Source organism: Grampus griseus, assembly GCF_964374135.1.
Source record: "Grampus griseus genome assembly, chromosome: 16".
Classification (NCBI taxonomy): domain Eukaryota; kingdom Metazoa; phylum Chordata; class Mammalia; order Artiodactyla; family Delphinidae; genus Grampus; species Grampus griseus.
This window is the reverse complement of record NC_139010.1, coordinates 32,757,553-32,771,623: the sequence shown is the minus strand read 5'-3', so window position 1 is coordinate 32,771,623 and position 14,071 is coordinate 32,757,553.

The window sequence follows — 14,071 nt, the reverse complement described above, 5'->3', positions numbered from 1 at the left end:
CCCTGTCTCCACACTCACTAGCTGAGTGGCCTCGGGTAAGAAATTTAGTCTCTTCATCTATAAAATGTACACAACTGCTTATCACACACAGCTGTTATAGGAGACATTATATAACTACTGTGAATCGTCTAGCACAGAGCTTGACACAGCAATAGATGTTTGCTATGAAGAAGTATATCATGGGCTTTAAGAGTTTGGGCTTCGGAATTGGATATAGTGGGGTTCAAAATCCAGCTCTTCCTGGACCAGCTGTGAAACTTTGGGCAAGTTCCTAACTTCTTTAGTCCTTTGCTTTTTTTTTTAATCTGTAAAATGGAGCTAATAGCACACCACTTGAAATGAAGTGTGGGCTCTATAAATGATAGCTCTGATCGCTTGTTATTTTACTGCTACACCAGGAGAGAATGCAACTCAAGCTAAACAAGCAAGAGGGACCCCTTAAGGGAGATTGCCAGAGCTGCCAACCCTTTGTGGCAACAGGGGAAGTGATCTCCATCCCCAGCATACGGTAGAAACACAAAAACTTAGATTTATTGTTCTCTGTGTGCTCAGCAATGAGCTGAGAATTTTATATTTTTGTCTTATCTGGGTCTAGGTATGGTGGATCTTAATATTTTGGATTTTTAAAATATTTTTTTGCTAGTGCCATGCGGCATGTGTGATCTCAGTTCCATGACCAAGGATCGAACCCGTGCCCCCTGCACTGGAAGCACAGAGTCTTAACCACTGGACCAGGGAAGTCCCAGGATCTTAATATTTGGGGGGCCACAAGCACACAAGTCCCAGTCTGGGTCCAATCAGGAGACAGAAACCACATAGGGGTTTAAGAAATGGGACTTTAATGAAAGAATATTGTGCTATGATAAAAGAATAACTATAGGACGTAAACAGAACCCTGTAAGGCTACACTTCCTTCAGCTGAGGAAGAGGACCCATGGAAGGGGGCCCCCTTCCCAGGCTGGGGATCAGACCCCGTTGGAGAAGGTGTCATGGCCCCTACTGGAGGCTGAGAGATTAGCTGGTGCCTGGGCCAGAGCTGGTCTGCAGCTGCCGGACAAGGAGGAAGCAAACCTCCAGGGCACAGTTGAGCCACAACCTGCTGGGTGGGCATGTGGGCATGTAGAGGGGGTCAAGTGGCAGTGTAGGCGGGCGCCATGGCATGTACAGTGTCTGGGTTGGGAGGGTCATGGGAAAATGATCACCAGGCCAGGCAGGACTGCAAGGTCTCTGGAGGACCTTCTGGGCACGTGGGTGGGGCAGAGCACCACAGGATGTCTTATAACCGGCAAAGCCAGCAATTGAAGCCCCTTCCTCCTGCAGTGTTCTCCCATCACCCTCTACTGAGAAAGCTTACATTATAGCACTATGCTCACTGTACAGGAGAGATGCTTATGGGAATTCTGCCCATCAGCACAGAGCTGGTATTGGTGGGTGAATTTGGAGTTGAGGAATAATACATGAATAACTAGCACAGTTATTGGTGGGGGCATGTGAAGAAACTGGGAACACATAAGTGTGGATACACACACTCATGCATGTGCTCACATATATATACAATCTCCCCTGCTCATGGGGGATACTACTCCTAGGGTGTTCACAGACCCCAAGCGAAGAGTGCCTGGAGGATAAGTTATTCAAACTGGGGGCAGGGCAGCCACAGGAAAGCCTGGACAAGGCATTGAACCCTCTGGGGAGGTGGGGCATTTTGCATTATTTTTTAACTCTCGGGTCTCCTCTCTGCATATGTAAGCTGAAAGTGCCTTCAGGGTAGATTTTGCCTTTGAGAAACTAATGGTAAAACTAACTTGGTGCACTGAATTAGGAGTCAGAAAATCTGACCTTGCTGTGTGTCCTGGAGCACATCGCCTTGCCTCTCTGAGCCTCAGTTTCCCCAAGTGAAAACTGGAACCTTAAGTAAGCCGCCTTCCCTGCCACTGTACCACAGGCTTGCCATGGGAATCGGCATGTTAAGTCTCTGTAGAGAGTAAAAGTGTTCACGTCCTTGTTGCATGTCCCTGTGCTCTCCTCCTGCCACTGTGTCCCAAACTACAGCTTCCGCAGATGCCCAGTACCTTTTTTCATCAAAGGAGTAGGAGGACGGGTGTTTCAAAGGGGAGCAATGGGCATTCCGGAGGCACTGACAGCAGAGTTTGGAAGATGGAAAAGAAAAACCAACTTTTCTCCCCTACACCTGCAAGTGGGACCTTAGGAGCCAGGAGAGCTCCATGCTGCCATCTGCTGGTCATTTTCTGTGTAGCAGCATCAAAATATTAATAGTTTTACAACACTCTTATTTAAACTTACCTAAGGACCTGGAGGGGGGACGTGGCAGTTGTTGAGCACCTACTGTTTACAAAGGACCATCTTCAAGGGTGGTATGAATGCAGGTGTGAATTAGTCTTGGATGCTGCCTGTAAACAGGACACAGATTCTAGAGAGCCAGGGCTGCTTCTCAATGGCTGTGTTCCCCAAGCATATTCTTCGGCTGCTTTCAACTTCAGTTTTCTCAACAGGTGGATGGACAAAGGATTTGGAGGGAGGGCCTTAAAAGATGAAGAGGTTGTTACAGGTGGGTACTGAGAAGGAAAGGAGGGCATCCTAGGCAGACTAAGACTGAGGGTTTGTCTAAGACGAAGGGTTTCAAAACACGCCCTTTGGAAAGCCTGACATGTGTCCTCTTCTTGTCCCTTTGTTTGTGAAGCCAGTTAGGCTTCAGATCTCTAAGCATCTCTCCTCCCCTGACAGCTGCTCAGGGGCAGGGACAGAGGAATTGGAAGGACTTCTTGAAGGAAGAATGAAACCAGCTCCTGTGTAATCTCTGCCAACTTTAAGAAGTAGGAACCATATCATTTCCTTTGAAGTATTCCATTATATGAATATATTATCATTTATTTACACATTCTACTGTGGATGGACATTTGAATTACTGCCCATTGTTTCCAGTTTTTTGCTACCTTGGACATTCATACACATACATTTCTGTCAAGTATATACTCAGGGGGTGGAATTGTTGGGCTGTAGACCATGTGCATTTTCAACTTTATAGATCATTACAATTTATTATCGCAAGAGGTTCCACCAATTGAAACTCACGTTAGAAGTGTGTATGTTTGTGTATGTGTGGAGGACGGGGGATCCCTAGTACACCAAATTCACTGCAAGCACTTGATATTGTCTGATTTTTTAAGGTTTGCTAATTTGGTGGGGTGAATGGTGTCTTGCTGGGTTTCCATTTCCATTCAGTGGTGACTCTGTACATGTTATTCACAGCTGAATCTTGAAGTATACCATAATTACTTTCCCTAATTTGTACATTTAAAATTTTTCTTGGAGTAAACAACTTTTTCTTTATTGATTTGCCATATTTTTAAGTACTTAGAACGTTTCATTCCCAATGCTCTGCTATGAGTTTACATCACCACGTAAAGTATTCTGTCAATTGAATTGCCTGGGAGATACCTTTCCTGGTCTGGAGCTTCCTGACCTGCCCCCTCTGTGTTGATGGCTCTGTAAGCTCACCGCACCGCTGCTAGCTTGCTGTTGTTTTCGCTGTTGTTTTTTTTTTAAACTGTCATCCTGGGCATTCTCATTGCCAGTTTCTTGTGTTTTCCTGGATTGCATGTCTTCCTCGTTCTTGATTTTTACTCCCCTTTTTTTTTTGCAGTACATCCTCCACTAGGTTCCTGAGAAAGAATGCTCAGAGGGTAAGTTTTTGGAAGTCTTGCACATGTGTAAATAGCTCTACTCAAACTTGAGTAATTATTTTGTCTTAATATGTAGTTCCATGTTGGAAAACATTTCTGCTATGAATTTTGAAGGCATACCTACATGGCCCACAAGGGTATGATTTTATTAAGAAGTCTCATGTCTTTCTAATTCTTGATTTTTTTGTGTTTCTTATTTAAAATCTTTTTCTGGAAGTTTCTTTTTATTCCTGGGGCTCTGTAACACCACAGTGGTATGCTATGTATGAATTCTTTTTCATCCATTTCACAGGGTGCTTTGGGTATCCTTTCAATCTGGAAACTCATGCCTATCTATTCTGGAAAGTTTTTTTAAAAATTATTTACCTAAAAAATGTTTCCCCAATCTGTTTTTCTGTTATTTCTTTCTGGAATTTCTACTCATCAAATGCTGCATCTCTGGATTGATTTTCTAATTTTCTCACATTTTCTTCTCCTATTTTCTTCTCATACTAGGTTTTGGAGGAGTCCTATAATTTTATATTCTTTCTGTAGAATCATCATTTATGGTTTTTCTTAAATAAAATTCATTGGATCTTTTTTGTCCTGTGACTGCTCTTTTTTTTTTTTTTAAACAGCCTACTCTTGTTTCACGTTTATGAATCTTCTTTTATCTTTCTGAGTATATTAGTGGCATAGTTTTAGTTTTTTCTACCTGCTTGTTTTTTGTGTTTTCTGAATTGTTTTCTAGGTGTGCTGTTTTTCTGTTTGGCCTCCATCTTTCACGTTAAAACTTTGTGATAATTTCTGGAAATCCTTTAGTAACGCACTAAAACATCTACTGGAAAGCCTGTGCGCATGAGTAGGGCTTGTCAACTGGTGGCCTTCACTGTCGGTGACTGTGTAGGGATCCCCAAATGTGAATTCCTATAAATCTTTTTGGGGAAGAAGGTGGCCAATTCCCCCCAAGAGGAATCTACTAATCTCCTGCTTGGCGTGTGGGTTTGGAGTAATACATCTGCTACCAGCATTCTAGAGCAGAGGACAGAGGACAATGTTTGGGCTCTGTGGCCTGAGAGGGCAGGAGCCTCAGTGCTCATGGTATTGTCCATATTTAATCCCATGTTAATTCCAGCATCTAATGCCCACCTGCGACTAAGCCTGGTGCCCCTGAGGCCAGAGGGTAAAACATTTCCTCTGAGTAGACCTCTCGTGGTTTTGCTAAGGTGGAGGAGGGAGACCTACAGACTCAGTGAGTGGAGAAGAAAATCTAGGACTGTTATTGACTTTTACTCAGACTCTCAACTAATACTCCTGCTTTTAGCTCTACTCCATACTCTGGTCGCATTAGTTCAGGTAACTGGCTAAAGCCAGTGTAACTAACAAACAAAACCAGAAACGCCTAAACATGTAGTGGCTTAGAGAAAATAGAAGTTTCTTACATGTTCTTACATGAAACAGTGCCGTGGTGGGCAGTCTGGGTTGGCGAGAGTCTTTGCTCCACGTTGTCATTCAGGAACCCAGGTTTCTTCCATCTTGTTGCTCTACTGTCTCCTAGGACACGGTCCTCCTCTGCATGGTCAAAGCCGGGCCAAAGGCATCTCTGTGTTCCGGTTCTGAAAAGGATAAAGATGAGAGAATAGCAGACACCCAGGGTGTTTGGGCCCAGACTCAGAAATGGCACACATTACCTCACACACACTTGGTCACTGATCACTTAGGCCATAGCCACAGTCAGATGCAAGGGAGGACGGAAAACGTAGAGTCCAGCTGAGCAATCATGTGCCCAGCTCCCGTTCCATTACTCTGAAGGAAGAGAACAGATATTGTGACTCTGCTGCCCCCTCCTGGTGCCTCCAATTCCTGGCGGTCTCCAGGAATCTGCTCTGTGTGTTAGATCCTTGGCTGTCTCCTCCACCAAGCGAGAACGTGGGGGTTTTCCTGCCTGTTGGATTAGCACACAGTCATTTCTTTTCCAATTTCTAAAATTTTGTTGACATCTCCTCTCTGCTGTTGTTTCTTCCCCCAATTCTCTTGTTCCTGTGGTGCTATGGGCTTTTTACACCTTTACTAGCATACTAATGGTATTTAAGAAAGGAGTGGCAAGAACTCATAAGTTCAATCTGCCATGTTTCAGAAACTTTAAATTATACCTTTAGGGGGCTTCCCTGGTGGCGCAGTGGTTGGGAGTCCGCCTGCCGATGCAGGGGACACGGGTTCGTGCCCAGGTCCGGGAAGATCCCACATGCCGCAGAGCGGCTGGGCTCGTGAGCCATGGTCGCTGAGTCTGCGCGTCCGGAGGCTGTGCTCCGCAACGGGAGAGGCCACAACAGTGAGAGGCCCGCGTACCGCAACAAAACAAAACAAAACTCCTAGAAGAAAACGTGGGGGGTAAGCTCCTTGACATTGGTCTTGGAAATGAGTTTTTGCATCTGACACTAAAGGCAAAGGCAACGGGCTTCCCTGGTGGCACAGTGGTTGAGAGTCCGGCTGCCGATGCAGGGGACACGGGTTCGTGCCCAGGACCGGGAAGATCCCACATGCCGCGGAGAGGCTGGGCCCGTGAGCCATGGCCACTGAGCCTGCGCGTCCGGAGCCTGTGCTCCGCAACAGGAGAGGCCACAACAGGGAGAGGCCCGCGTGCCGCAAAAAAAAAAAAAAAAAAAAAAAAAATTATACCTTTAAATATTTCTTCAAGTTCTTTCAATTCCTATGATGTCTTTGGGTATAGTTTCCCTCTACTGAATGTTCATCATTTGTCTTCCATAGCTATAATTTTCTCTCCTGTTTTAAATTGTTTGTTCATTCCAAAGTATGTCTCTTTGATTTGGGATAAGATAAAGAAATACTCCATCTCTCTTTGTGTTTTCCAGTGTCTGTTCTTCTGCTGCTCCTGGTGTACTGTTCATTTCTGGAATGCTTCTTTTCTCTTCACTTCTTTTCAAGATCTCCATCAGGGTCTGTTTTATCTCCTCTGTTGTCTTGTCTGATCTTCCCGGACCTCTTACGTATTTGCTTAGAATTTTTGTGTAATAGAAGAATTTGCTTTATTACATTTATAAAATTCATGGTGATGTATTTGAACACAATTTCCAACTGCTGTGTAGTGATCTTTTTCTATCATTCTGGCATTCCTCTGACAAATATTCTGTCACTTTCCTATTTTTATGGAGTATCTTTTTATAGATACCATGTTCCTCTTTGATTATTATTTATCTGTGAATGAGACAAATTCTTCCTCAACTAGATATTTGTAAGACATTCACTGGGGAGCAGGGCAGGACTGTGTTTCAGGACAGCTGGAATCTTCCCTAGGACACAGGGCTGTGTATCTGAGTTATTTTGGCATTTACTTTTTCCAGGCTAACAGAGCATGGCAGAGGCAGAGCTCACAGTGGACAATATTTCTCCTCCAGCCTGCCTCACTGACAGAGGACTTTATGCAACATGGCTTGCCTATATGGCTTCTTATTTTACCAACTGTGCTTCTTCGTATGACAGAGAAATACACTTCTCTGTTACTTAAACCTCTTTAATTTGGGGCGTCTTTGTTACAACAACCTAACTTGCGTCTTGCCTAACACAGTTTCTATAAATGTTTGGTGGCTGAATGAATGACTACAGGTATTTATTGATGTAGAATTGCACACATGGGTGATATACTTTCTTCCAAAATCTAATGATACCTTTTTGGTACCAATGCTTGTTCTGTTTATGGCTATCCCTAGGAAGACTGAGATACTACCTCATTCTAAAATATTGCAGGAAACTAATTATATAGAAGAATTTTCAAAAATTTGGAAGGAGAGACTATGTAACACTTGTTTACAGTGTCTTATCATTGTTCACTTGCTTGTTTATATCTTATTTTAAGCTCCTTGTTGGCAGGAAGCATGTCTTTTTAATTTTTTTCTTTTGATGAATCAGTGTATTTTAAAAATCTTTGTATCTTGTAGAACTAGCATGTAAAGGTGATTTCTTTACTGAATGAATGAGTAACAAGAAAGTATTGAGATCATTGTGTAGCGTAAAAGGGAACTAACATTTCTTGAGCACCTACTACGTGTCCAAGGTTATGGGAGAGCATTTTGGAATTTGGTTGACTTTGAGGATAAAGACAGGTGACAGAAATGCTCAGAGCTGACCTTCAAAGGAGGGGAAGCTACTGTGTTTTGATGGTCGTGTGCTCCACCTGAGAGTCATGGGGGAAGGTACAGCTTTCACTGGTGTGCGGTGGGCCTTCATGAACAAAAACCTGGGGAATTGTGCTCTATACACAACCAAGGTCCACAGAGACCTTGTAAAGATGGATGAGAGGCCAAAATGAACAAGGAGAGATTTGCTACAGGTCCCTGTTAACATTATCTCCTTGGACTCAAAAAAATTAATTTCACAAATTCAGGATCAGGGAACATCTGACTCAGGAAGGATCCTTGGGAAAAAGTCTAGGAATTTGGGTTGGCTCCAAGACTAAAACAAAATAAAAACTTTTTTTTGCCATCTTTAGCCACAAAGATATAAAAACAAGAACAAGGGAGGTGATAGTCCCATATTCCACATTGCTCAGTGTATTATACGAGGCCTATATTTGGTGTAGAGAGTATCAAATGTACAAGGCTTATGTTCAAGGATAGAAAAGCCATCACGTTGAGGATACCATGTCACGAGTACTCTAGCGGGGTACAGAGAGTGTTGGGGCAATGTTATCTCACTGCTCAGGACCAGAAAGGTCCGGGACGCTCCTCAGAGACTCCATATCAGTTGATATCTGAAAGATAATTAGGAGCTCCATTAATGGATATTTTAATCCAGATGGCAAAAAATGGACACTGGTAAAAGGACAGTCTCGAGCGGGAACAGCACGGGCAAAACCACTGTCCAAGATGCACGGTGGCTTGGAACGGGAGCAAACCAGACTCAAGTAGGGAGACCTCTGGTGGTGACTGAGAAGAGTACAGTCTCGCACACTATGCTGTGGGCCTGGAGGCTGCGGAGAGATTCTGAGTCCCACGGTGAAAGGACCACTCTCGAGGAGGGGGCGGGGGAGGGGAAGAAAGGTGAAGTAGCAGCAGGATAAAGGAGCTTTGGAGGAAAAGTCAGAAACGTTTAAGGGGAAATGTTATTAAGTTTCTGCTGTGTGAGGTGAGATGTGATTCTTCTTCCATCTCCCCAGGAAATAGTCTGTAAACTCTTCATATCAAGGTAAGAAGGGAGGGAGGGAGAGAGGGAGGTCACCTGAAAGCCACGGGAAGGCTGGGTTAGACGTGAAATGCCCGAGAGAAGAAGACTCAGGAGGACACAATTACTGACGTCTTCAAAGTCCACAACACTTGTGCGAAGGTCACAACTGTGTCCTGTGGGTAGAAAGTGGAGGGAGACAGATTTTGATTCTCCCTAGTTTGAGAGCAAGCCATTAGGAATGGACTGCTTCAAGAAGTACTGAGCTCCCCGTCACCAGAAGGACACGAGCAGAAATTGGTTGGCCATCTGCCAGGGAGGCTACTCACATGATTTCTGCATGAGGTGGAATATTGCCAGGTGAGTTTGAGGCCCCTAAGCTTTCAGTGGAGGCTGAGAAAGGCAGTCTCATCCCCTTGGGTCCTCTGTTCTCAACCAGTTCATTTAGGCACTGAGATGGTCATTTCTCATTTGATGGAAGGTGTTAAATTGCACCTGTGTGTTCAGATTAAGCCTTGGAGGAGGGACTTCCCTGGAGGTCCAGTGGTTAAGACTTCGCCCTCCAGTGCAGGGGGTGTGGGTTTGATCCCTGGTCAGGGAGCTAAGATCCCACATGCCTCGCGGCCAAAAAAACTAAAACATAAAACAGAAGCAATATTGTAACAAATTCGATAAAGACTTTAAAAATGGTCCACATCCAAAAAAAAAAAAAAAAGTCTTGGGGGACACAGGGCATATCTAGAAAGAAATATAGGAGAAGGCAGAATCTGCAAGGAGAGAGGAGGGAGAGGGGTCGTTGATGATGATCCAGAGCTTAAATTCCAAGAGTCAAGCATATTCCATGTGAGCCGGGTGTTTAGACATCATTTCCCTTGAGGGCTGTGTCCATTAAGGTCTCTGTGGGAAACAGAATCACCCCAGATGGTACCCATGAAGATGCTGTAATAAAGAGATTACCGACAGAGGTGTGGGCAGGTTAGGGGAACAGATGGGGAAGCAAGAGGCTTATAGAGACTAGCAGCAGTGGGAAGACTTCATCACTCCCAGGCTGAAGGAATTAGGAAAGGAAATTGTGTTCTGGGCCCCTTGAGAGCTGGAGCCACGGAGGAGGATCTCCTGAGGGAACTGCGACCGTGGGGGTCATACCGGCAGATGGATACATGCTGGTGAAGAGAGCGGGGAGCAGGGGAGAGATACTCCAGGGCTCTGTCCTCCTGCCTTCCAGAATCCCCCTGCGCCTCCCTTGGTTAACCCAACAGGAAGCTAGAGGCAAAGGAGCCGGGAGGACTCAGTCTGCAGGGGTGAGCCCCCCCAGCACAGAGCCGAGAGACAGGTAAAGAAAAAAGTGGAGGAAGGGGTGACAAGAGAGAATGACCTGCGTAAGGGCTCCTTTCCTTGCCTTTTGTGACAGAGACTGCAGGCTGCCCCACAATATCCCACCACTGGACTGCAGACACATCAGTGGGCCATTTTGGACCATGAAGATGATGGCAGAGAAACTGCAGTGAACCTGGTCCCCAGAGCCACAGGGCTGCTGCCCCAGCCCCAGACTGCCTTTAGGATTGTTACATGAAACAGACGCAATTTAGCAATGGCTCGGAGCTGCCGACCTGTGCCCACCCAAGCTATTATAGCCTTTGTGGATTTTGAGAAGGACAGAGTCCCCATCTTTCAGAAAGCTTCAAGATCTTACTGCATGTTTTTACAGGGACCTAGTTCTCTTCTTGCCTAGGACCCCTAGCCCTGCGATGGCTCGGAGCAGCTCTTACCTTGCCCAGAGAAGCTCTCTTCCAGTGTAGACGTCCTTCCAGCGCTCTCTGCAAAGTGTCAGCCCCGAGCAGATGGGCAGGCTGGCGCCGAGTGATAGATGCCCCAGCTCTGTGTCTCTCCTCCCGAGCTGGGCTCTCTGTCCTGCACTGGTGTTCTCCCCATCGTGGCTGTGACTTCTCTGCCCCAGACAGCCCATGGGAGGGCAGTTGCTGGCAAGAATCACTTCCTGCTGGGGCCTGGGTTGAGAAGAAAGAGATAGCCCATCTTGCAGCACCATCTCACTTCCTGTGTGACGCCGTTCAGCCTCCCCTGGAAGCAGCAGGGACCCCTGCTCATACCACCCCACGGAGTGTAGGATGCCGGGACTTGACCGGAAGTGTGTGTGTGTGTGTGTGTGTGGCAGGGGTGGGGGTGGGCATGGGGGGATTGAGATGAGGGAGGAACAACAAGGCATGTACAATTGTATGAATTTCTTTCTTATTTTAAAAAATAAATTTATTTATTTATTTTTGGCTGCATTGGGTCTTCGTTGCTGCGCGCGGGCTTTCTCTAGTTGCGGCGAGCGGGGGCTACTCTTCGTTGTGGTGCACGGGCTTCTCATTGCGGTGGCTTCTCTTGTTGCGGAGCATGGGCTCTAGGTGCGTGCGCTTCAGTAGTTGTGGCACATGGGCTCAGTAGTTGTGGCTCGTGGGCTCAGTAGTTGTGGCTCGCGGGCTCTAGAGCACAGGCTCAGTAGCTGTGGCACACAGGCTTAGTTGCTCCACGGCATGTGGGATCTTCCCGGACCAGGGCTCGAACCCGTGTTCCCTGCATTGGCAGGCGGATTCTTAACCACTGCACCACCAGGGAAGCCCTGTATGAATTTCTGACAATCCTATTTTGTATCAGTATTTTTTCAGGTTACAAAGCAATTTCACAGAGAGTTTCTCTTCATCTGAGAAGTTTGGAAAGAGCAGTTTTTATTCCCATTTTGCAGAAGAAGAAACTGAGGTTTACAGGGGAAAGGTAACTTACCTAGTGACATGTAACTGGTAATCAGTCAGGCTAGCAGTAAAACCCAGTTTCTGGTATTTATGCCAGATCTTCCCCTTGTTCCAGAGAGCTCTACGTGGTGAAAGAGAACTCCCCTTCCTTAGTGGACATTTTATGAAGTGACACTTCAAGAATTCTGAAGGTCTCCCTCCTCCCTGCCGTAGAACAGAGATAAAGTGGTTGTCAGGGGACACATCGCAGGTGTCCCAGCTCTGTAAGTGGCAGAGACAGTACCAGAGAGCTCACCTAGACGCTTCGGACCTGTACTTTATGACAAAGTGTGGGGTGTGGATGGCAGGTGTGCTGTGTATATGGCAATGGGTGGGTGTATGATACGTGTCAGTGAGGTGTGGCATGTATGTGTCTGTGTGGAGTAGCGTGTATATGTTGGGTGTGTTCGCTTGAGGGTGTGTGGGGTGGGTGTGTCATGTATGTGACATGATGGTTGGTGTGTGTGTGATATACTGTGCGTGTATACGGGGTGTGTCTGTGCATTGTGTGTCTGTGCTGTGATATTCTTGTGTGAGAGTGTGACGGTGGGTCTTTCTGAGTCTGCTGATGCAGGACGTGTGGGGTGGTGGGAGTGTGTGTACCTGGGGATGGCGGGTCTGGCGCGGAGGGAGCCGGGACAGGACGCTCACATCTTAGCGGCATGTGTGTTGTGGCTCACGGCCCCCAGGTACCCGCCCCAGCATCCCTGCCTAGTTGGTCAGCGTGCCCAGCCGAGACCTGTTTCAGTGTGTCAGCTGGGGCTTCCTCTGTTCCAAACAGGCCCACATCCTTGGCACAGACCGAGGTTTCACACTGGTTCGTCCCCAACGGCAGGTCCCCTCCAGGCCAGGCCAGCAGCCCCGCTCCCTTGGGACTTCCACCCACAGCAGAAACGCCCCCTGCCCAGGACGGGAGGAGCCGTGCCTGGGCCGGACAGAAGAGCCACGTCAGCAGCTGCCCTCACTGCCCCTGAAAATAGTCAAAACGAGTGCCTGCTGCCAACGCTCTGCAAACGTACGCAAATCCTTAGGTGGGGAGGGTGGGCCCCGCTCAGCTGCCATCCTCTCCGTGAGGCCTGTCCCACCTCCCTCTTTCAGACAGCAACACACCCCTCACTCTCACCCACCTGCACCCTGACCCCTCACACTGGTCCCTTTTCTCTCTCTTTTTTAAAATAGCACTTTTCACCTTCTAACACACTGTATAATTTACTTGTTATGTTTCCTCTTTGTCTCCCCTTACTACAATGTAAGCTCCTTGAGGGCAGGGATCTGTACTTAGAGGAGAGGATGCAGGACGTTTAGAAGGTGCTCAAAAAATATATAGGGAAGGAGGGAGGGACTTAACGCCAACATCCGCCCCCCCACCCCCCCACCCCGGGCCAGGCCCATGGTGAGGGGTGTGGCAGAGCGTCCCCTCCCTGGTACTACTGCGGACAGCCAGAGGCCAGGGGGCAGATCGGGGCTGCAGATGGGTGGGAGGCCTGCCTGCTTTCCAGCCACCAGCCTGATGGGAAGGCACAGCTGTGGGTGGGAGGGGAGCTGGGAAGGATGTGCTCAGTTTCTGGGGAAGGAACTGCTGGCCAAGGATGCACTTAATTTAGCCCAAGTCTGGCATGGAGCAGGGAGTGGAGATTAATGCAGATCAGGTGCTGTTCTTTCCTTGCGGCTGGGGGCTGGGTCGGGTCAAGTGTGTTACTGGCCCAGGGTGAGATAAACACCCTCTTGGGACAGTCCTTCCTCCAGGAGGACAGGACGGCCGGATCTCGCCTGCCAGGGCCACGGTGAGCGAAGGGTCGGCGTACAGCTTTACAGCCTGCATGCACCTGTTGCAGGTGTGGTCTCATTTGGACCCCAAAATCCCCTGCCAGGGAGCTAAAATTTCCATTTTACAGGTGGGGGGGGGGGGCGAAGGCTAGCTGCAAGGGCAGGAGGGGCTCGCAGGAGGGCAGCTGGAACCCAGGGCTCCAGATCCAGTGCTCGCTCCTCCCTCTTCCGTCTCCTGCGTGTGACGGAAGGAGACAGACCGCTTACCTGCTTCCTGGTTGCAGAATGGGCCCACTGGAGAGGTGGGGCAGCCCCTCCAAGCCCGTACCAGGTCCCGTGCTGACGTCAGGAAGGCAGAGAACACCCAGGCTGGGAATCAGAACAGCCAGGGTTGATCTCTGGTTTGGCTCCAGATTGGTCATGCCACCGCCGCTCCGCAGGGCTCAGTTTCCCCACCTGGACAAGCCTGCCCAGCAATGGTGCTCAGGTGGGCTCCACTGAGACTCAGGTACAACTAGGCTTTTCCACCGTGGACACCACTCACTGGCCCGGAGCTTCCAGAGGCTTCTGTGGGAGCTTATACTCATTCTTTCTTTCCTCCCACCTTCCCTTTCTCTTCCCATCCTCTTGTCCCTCTGCCCTGGGCCAGAG